Here is an 8,857-nt window from a genome sequence, read left to right on the forward strand (position 1 = left end):
AGGAAGAGGTCAAGGATATCCCTCTCATGCAACCCTGCAACCACAAAGCAAGAAGTCTCTTGTGTCCCCAACACACCTAATAGGTGCACTAGTTCGGCGAAGAGATAGTGAAATACAGGTGGTATGAATAAGTAGTAGCAACGGCAACGACACCAGAGAAGTGCTTTGCCCAGGACAGTAAACAAGCAGTAGTAGTGTAGCAGTAGTAACGCAGTAAAACAGTAATCAAGCAGCGATAGCAGTATTTAGGAACAAGGCCTAGGGAATAGACTTTCACTAGTGGACACTCTCAACATTGATCACATAACAAAATAGATAAATGCATACTCTACACTTTTGTTGGATGATGAACACATTGCGTAGGATTACACGAACCCTCAATGCCGGAGTTAACAAGCTCCACAATAATGCTCATGTTTAAGTAACCTTTAGTGTAAGATAGATCAACAGACTAAACCAAGTACTAGCATAGCATGCACACTGTCACCTTCATGCATATGTAGGAGGAATAGATCACATCAATATTATCATAGCGATAGTTAACTTCGCAATCTACAAGAGATCATGATCATAGCATAAACCAAGTACTAACACGGTGCACGCACTGTCACCTTTGCACACATGCATGAGGAATAAACTACTTTAATAACAAATCACTAGAGTAGCACATAGATAAATTGTGATACAAAACATGTTGCAATCTTAAAGAGATATAAATAAGCACCTCACTATGCCATTCAACATTGAGTAAGTATTCTGTGAAATATGGCCTAAGAGACCCACACGGTGCACACACTGTCACCTTTACACACGTGGGACAAGGAGTCTCCGGAGATCACATAAGTAAAACTCACTTGACTAGCATAATGACATCTAGATTACAAGCATCATCATATGAATCTCAATCATGTAAGGCAGCTCATGAGATTATTGTATTGAAACACATAGGAGAGAGATGAACCACATAGCTACCGGTCCAGCCCCGAGCCTCGATGGAGAACTACTCCCTCCTCATGGGAGCAGCGAGCGGTGATGAAGATGGCGGTGGAGATGGCAGCGGTGTCGATGGAGAAGCCTTCCGGGGCACTTCCCCGCTCCGGCAGGTGCCGGAACGAGAGACTCCTGTCCCCCGGATCTTGGCTTCGCGATGGCGGCGGCTCCGGAAGGTTTTCCGTATCGTGGTTCTTCGCATCGTGGTTTTCGATCCAGGGGCTTTATATAGGCGAAGAGGCGGCGCAGGAGGGCCGACAGGGGGCCACACCATAGGGCGGCGCGGCCCCTCTCGGCCGCGCCAGCCTATGGTTTGGTGGGCCTCGTGGCCCCCTCCGACTTCTCCGGTGTGTTCTGGATGCTTCCGGGGATTCTAAGATCTTTGGCTTTGATTTCGTCCGATTCCTAGAATATTTCGTTACTAGGATTTCGAAACCAAAAACAGCGTAGAAACAGAACCGGCACTTCGGCATCTTGTTAATAGGTTAGTTCCAGTAAAATGCACGAATATGACATAAAGTGTGCATATAACATGTAGATAACATCAATAATGTGGCATGGAACACAAGAAATTATCGATACGTTGGAGACGTATCGGCATCCCTAAGCTTAGTTCTCGCTCGTCCCGAGCGAGTAAAACGATAACAAAGATAATTTTCGGAGTGACATGCCATCATAAACTTGATCATACTATTTGTAAAGCATATGTAGTGAATGCAGCGATCAAAACAATGTATATGACATGGGTAAACAACTGAATCATAAAGCAAAGACTTTTCATGAATAGCACTTCAAGACAAGCATCAGTAAGTCTTGCATAAGAGTTAACTCATAAAGCAATAAATTCATAGTAGAGACATTGAAGCAACACAATACAATGGAAGATTAAGTTTCAGCGGTTGCTTTCAACTTGTAACATGTATATCTCATGGATAGTTGTCAATGCAGAGCAATATAACAAATGCAATAAGCAAGTATGTAAGAATCAATGCTCAGTTCACACAAGTGTTTGCTTCTTGAGATGGAGAGAAATAGGTGAACTGACTCAACAATGAAAGTAAAAGAATGGTCCTCCATAGAGGAAAAGCATCGATTGCTATATTTGTGCTAGAGCTTTGATTTTGAAAACATATAGAGAGCATAAAAATAAAGTTTTGAGAGGTGTATGTTGTTGTCAACGAATGGTAGCGGGTACTCTAACCCCCTTGCCAGACAAACCTTCAAAGAGCGGCTCCCATTTTATTTTATTTTTGGGTGGCACTCCTTCCAACCTTTCTTTCACAAACCATGGCTAACCGAATCCTCGGGTGCCTGCCAACAATCTCATACCATGAAGGAGTGCATTTTTATTTTAGTTTTATTATGATGACACTCCTCCCAACCTTTGCTTACACAAGCCATCGCTAACCGAATCCTTCGGGTGCCGTCCAACAATCACATACCATGGAGGAGTGTCTATTTTTGTTAATTAATTTGGGACTGGGAATCCCATTGCCGGCTCTTTTTGCAAAATTATTGGATAAGCGGATGAAGCCACTAGTCCATTGGTGAAAGTTTCCCAACAAGATTGAAAGATAAACACCACATACTTCCTCATGAGCTATAAAACATTGACGCAAATCAGAGGTGATAAATTTTGAATCGTTTAAAGGTAGCACTCAAGCAATTTACTTTGGAATGGCAGGAAATACCATGTAGTAGGTAGGTATGGTGGACACAAATGGCATAGTGGTTGGCTCAAGTATTTGGATGCATGAGAAGTAATCCCTCTAGATACAAGGTTTAGGCTAGCAAGGTTATTTGAAACAAACACAAGGATGAACCGGTGCAGCAAAACTCACATAAAAGACATATTGAAAACATTATAAGACTCTACACCGTCTTCCTTGTTGTTCAAACTCAATACTAGAAATTATCTAGACCTTAGAGAAACCAAATATGCAAACCAAATTTTAGCATGCTCTATGTATTTCTTCATTAATGGGTGCAAAGCATATGATGCAAGAGCTTAAACATGAGCACAACAATTGCCAAGTATCACATTACCCAAGACATTATAGCAAATTACTACATGTATCATTTTCCAATTCCAACCATATAACAATTTAACGAAGAGGAAACTTCGCCATGAATATTATGAGCTAAGAACACATGTGTTCATATGAACCAGCGGAGCGTGTCTCTCTCCCACACAAGCATGATGAATTTATTCAAACATAAACAAAAACAAAAGCACACAGACGCTCCAAGTAAAGCACATAAGATGTGACCGAATAAAAATATAGTTTCAAGAGAAGGAACCTGATAATTTATCGATGAAGAAGGGGATGCCTTGGGCATCCCCAAGCTTAGACGCTTGAGTCTTCTTGATATATGCAGGGATGAACCACGGGGCATCCCCAAGCTTAGAGCTTTCACTCTCCTTGATCATAGTATATCATCCTCCTCTCTTGACCCTTGAAAACTTCCTCCACACCAAACTCGAAACAACTCATTAGAGGGTTAGTGGACAATAAAAATTAACATGTTCAGAGGTGACACAATCATTCTTAACACTTCTGGACATTGCATAAAGCTACTGGACATTAATGGATCAAAGAAATTCATCCAACATAGCAAAAGAGGCAATGCGAAATAAAAGGCAGAATCTGTCAAAACAGAACAGTCCGTAAAGATGGATTTTATTAGGCCACCAGACTTGCTCAAATGAAAATGCTCAAATTGAATGAAAGTTGCGTGCATATCTGAGGATCACTCATGTAAATTGGCATAATTTTCTGAGTTACCTACAGAGAATTAGACCCAGATTCGTGACAGCAAAGAAATCTGTTTCTGCGCAGTAATCCAAATCTAGTACTTACTTTACTATCAAAGACTTTACTTGGCACAACAAAACACAAAACTAAGATAAGGAGAGGTTGCTACAGTAGTAAACAACATCCAAGACACAAATATAAAACAAAGTACTGTAGCAAAATAACACATGGGTTATCTCCCAAGAAGTTCTTTCTTTTTAGCCATTAAGATGGGCTCAGCAGTTTTAATGATGCACTCGCAAGAAATAGTATTTGAAGCAAAAGAGAGCATCAAGAGGCAAATTCAAAACACATTTAAGTCTAACATGCTTCCTATGCATAGGAATCTTGTAAATAAACAAGTTCATGAAGAGCAAAGTAACAAGCATAGGAAGATAAAACAAGTGTAGCATCAAAAATTTCAGCACATAGAGAGGCATTTTAGTAACATGAAAATTTCTACAACCATATTTTCCTCTCTCATAATAACTTTCAGTAGCATCATGAGCAAAATCAACAATATAACTATCACATAAAGCATTCTTATCATGAGTCTCATGCATAAAATTATTACTCTCCACATAGGCATAATCAATTTTATTAGTTGTAGTGGGAGCAAATTCAACAAAGTAGCTATCATTATTATTCTCATCAAGTGTAGGAGGCATAGTATAATCACAACAAAATTTACTCTCCATAGTAGGTGGCGCCAAAAGACCACTATTATAATCATCACAAATAGGAGGCAAAGTATCATCAAAGAAAATTTTCTCCTCAATGCTTGGGGGACTAAAAATATCATGAAAACCAGCTTCCCCAAGCTTAGAACTTTCTATATTATTGTCAACAATGGTGTTCAAAGCGTTCATACTAATATTACTACCAAGCATGCAAAGAAGATTTCATAGGTTTTTTAATTTTCGCATCAAACAATCCATGTTTTAAATCAGGAAATAGAATAAGAAGCTCACTCTTGTACATTATGCCAAACTAGTGTAAACAAGAAACAACAAGATGCAATTGCAGGATCTAAAGGAAATAGCTTTGAGCACACACACGACGGCGCCAGAAAAATACTTTACCTGAGACCGTAGTATGAGAGCCTTTTACCTTTCCTCCCCGCAACGGCGCCGTGAAAAGTGCTTGATGTCTACGGGAGCTTCTATTCTTGTAGACGAGTGTTGGGCCTCCAAGAGCGAGAGGTTTGTAGAACAGCGAGCAAGTTTTCCCTTAAGTGGATCACCCAAGGTTTATCGAACTCAGGGAGGAAGAGGTCAAGGATATCCCTCTCATGCAACCCTGCAACCACAAAGCAAGAAGTCTCTTGTGTCCCCAACACACCTAATAGGTGTACTAGTTCGGCGAAGAGATAGTGAAATACAGGTGGTATGAATAAGTAGTAGCAACGGCAACGACACCAGAGAAGTGCTTTGCCCAGGACAGTAAACAAGCAGTAGTAGTGTAGCAGTAGTAACGCAGTAAAACAGTAATCAAGCAGCTATAGCAGTATTTAGGAACAAGGCCTAGGGAATAGACTTTCACTAGTGGACACTCTCAACATTGATCACATAACAGAATAGATAAATGCATACTCTACACTTTTGTTGGATGATGAACACATTGCGTAGGATTACACGAACCCTCAATGCCGGAGTTAACAAGCTCCACAATAATGCTCATGTTTAAGTAACCTTTAGTGTAAGATAGATCAACAGTACTAAACCAAGTACTAGCATAGCATGCACACTCGTCACCTTCATGCATATGTAGGAGGAATAGATCACATCAATATTATCATAGCAATAGTTAACTTCGCAATCTACAAGAGATCATGATCATAGCATAAACCAAGTACTAACACGGTGCACGCACTGTCACCTTTGCACACATGCAGGAGGAATAAACTACTTTAATAACAAATCACTAGAGTAGCACATAGATAAATTGTGATACAAAACATGTTGCAATCTTAAAAAGATATAAATAAGCACCTCACTATGTCATTCAACATTGAGTAAGTATTCTGTGAAATATGGCCTAAGAGACCCACACGGTGCACACACTGTCACCTTTACACACGTGGGACAAGGAGTCTCCGGAGATCACATAAGTAAAACTCACTTGACTAGCATAATGACATCTAGATTACAAGCATCATCATATGAATCTCAATCATGTAAGGCAGCTCATGAGATTATTGTATTGAAACACATAGGAGAGAGATGAACCACATAGCTACGGTCCAGCCCCGAGCCTCGATGGAGAACTACTCCCTCCTCATGGGAGCAGCGAGCGGTGATGAAGATGGCGGTGGAGATGGCAGCGGTGTCGATGGAGAAGCCTTCCGGGGGCACTTCCCCGCTCCGGCAGGGTGCCGGAACGAGACTCCTGTCCCCCGGATCTTGGCTTCGCGATGGCGGCGGCTGCGGAAGGTTTTCCTTATCGTGGTTCTTCGCATCGGGGTTTTCGATCCGGGGGCTTTATATAGGCGAAGAGGCGGCGCGGAGAGGGCTGACGGGGGGCCACACCATAGGGCGGCGCGGCCCCACTCTGGCCGCGCCAGCCTATGGTTTGGTGGGCCTGTGGCCCCCCTCTGACTTCTCTGGTGTGTTCTGGATGCTTCCGGGGATTCTAAGATCTTTGGCTTTGATTTCGTCCGATTCCGAGAATATTTCGTTACTAGGATTTCGAAACCAAAAACAGCAGAAAACGAGAACTGGCACTTCGGCATCTTGTTAATAGGTTAGTTCCAGAAAATGCACGAATATGACATAAAGTGTGCATATAACATGTAGATAACATCAATAATGTGGCATGGAACACAAGAAATTATCGATACGTTGGAGACGTATCACCGGCCCATTAAAGTTTTGACCAGCCAACCTTAGAGGTTAGGCCCGGCCCACGTAACTAATGGACCAGCCCAGCTATATAGTTGACCGGTCAAATTAAGTCAGCTGGCCCGGCCCGCAAACTTAATGGGCCGGCCCGCTTAAGACGTGGCAGGCCTCGTGTGGGCCTACCATCTACCACGGGGTTTCAGCCGGTTAACGCCGTTAACTGCCAGTTAACGGCGTCTGCCACGTGTCAGTTTGCATGACGTCAGCAGTCAACGGGCTCCCGGAAACACTTGCGCAACGGTCCGATTTTCCGTGGCGGAAGGGCGCCCAAGCGCGACGGACCGAAAAAACGTCGTTGGACTTTGCTTGACGCAGTTTCCACAACAGAACCCATATCGTCGGGTTAGGCCCATAGGCGACGAAAAATACCCCTTAACGGACGATTTTGAGACGTTGTCTATCAGAACTTTTCTTGTAGTGGCAATTACGCTTCCAGTGTCCCTTCTCCTTCTAGTAATAGCACTCAGCATCAGGCTCAGGGCCAGTCTTAGGTTTCACAGGAGGCGCGACAGCTTTCTTGCCGCCCTTCTTGAATTTGCCTTTAGACTTGCCCTGTTTCTTGAAACTGGTGGTCTTGTTGACCATCAACACTTGGTGCTCTTTCTTTATCTCAATCTCAGCAGATTTCAGCATGGCAAAGAGTTCAGGTAACTCTTTTTTCATGTTCTGCATATTGTAGTTCATCACAAAGTTCTTGTAACTAGGTGGCAGTGATTGAAGGACACGATTAATCCCCAGTCTGTTAGGAATCACTATTCCCAAGTCACTGAGTTTCTTCGCATGCCCGGTCATGGCGAGCATGTGCTCACTAACGGACCTGCCTTCTTCCATCATGTATCTGAAGAACTATTTCGATGCTTCATAGCATTCCACTGCCGCATGAGTTTCAAAGATAGCTTTCAGCTCATTGACCAACTCATGAGGATCGTGGTGCTCAAAACTTTTTTGAAGATCGGCTTCCAGACTGCATAGGATGGCGCACTGAACTTGAGAGTACCGAGTTTTCCGAGTCTCCTAAACATTCTTTACTTCATCGGTTTCAGTTTCTGCAGGAGGGTCACCTAGCGGTGCATCAAGCACATATTGCAGGTTTCCACTAGCGAGGAAAATCCTCACATGACGGAACCAGTCAGTGAAGTTGCTACCGTTGCTCTTAAGCTTTTCTTTCTCTAGGAACTGGTTAAAATTGATTGATGGGGACGCCATGATCTACAACATATATTTGCAATAGTTTAGACTAAGTTTATGACAAATTGAGTTCAAATTTTAATTTAACAAAATTAAAAATCTAGGTGAACTTCCACTCAAAACAATATCCCTCGGATTGTCTTAGTGATCACACGAACCAAATCCACTACACCAAGCCCGATCATCACGAGACAAGATGTAAATTCAATGGCGAACACTCAAAGTGTTCATCATATCAATCATATGATTCATGCTCTACCTTTCGGTATCCCGTGTTCCGAGACCATGTCTGTACATGCTTGTCTCGTCAAGGCAACCTTAGTATCCGCATGTGCAAATCTGGCTTGCACCCGTTGTATGCACATGTTGAATCTATCACACCCGATCATCACGAGATGCTTCGGAACGACAAGTCTTGGCAATGGTGCTACTAAGGATGAACACTTTATTATCTTGATATTTTAGTGAGAGGAATCATCTTATAATGCTACCGTCGCGATCTAAGCAAAATAAGATGCATAAAAGGATTAACATCACATGCAATTCATATGTGATATGATATGGCCCCTTTGCCTTTGCGCCTTTGATCTTCATCTCCAAAGCACGGACATGATCTCCATCATCAACGGGCATGATATCCATCATCGTCGGCGTAGCATCATGGTCAATGGCGCCGTCTTCATGATTGTTCTCCCATGTAGCAACTATTACAAATTCTTTGAAATACTACTCAACATGAAATTTAAAGACAACCATAAGGCTCCTGCTGGTTGCCACAATACAATAATGATCATCTCGTACATATTCATCATCACATTATGGCCATATCACATCACCAAACCCTGCAAAAACAAGTTAGACGTCTCTAATTTGGTTTGCATATTTTACGTGGTTTAGGGTTTTCGAGTAAGATCCAATCTACCTACGAACATGAACCACAACGGTGATACTAGTGTTGTCAATAGAAGAGTAAATTGAATCTTC

This window comes from Lolium rigidum, chromosome 3 (genome assembly GCF_022539505.1).
Source record: "Lolium rigidum isolate FL_2022 chromosome 3, APGP_CSIRO_Lrig_0.1, whole genome shotgun sequence".
Classification (NCBI taxonomy): domain Eukaryota; kingdom Viridiplantae; phylum Streptophyta; class Magnoliopsida; order Poales; family Poaceae; genus Lolium; species Lolium rigidum.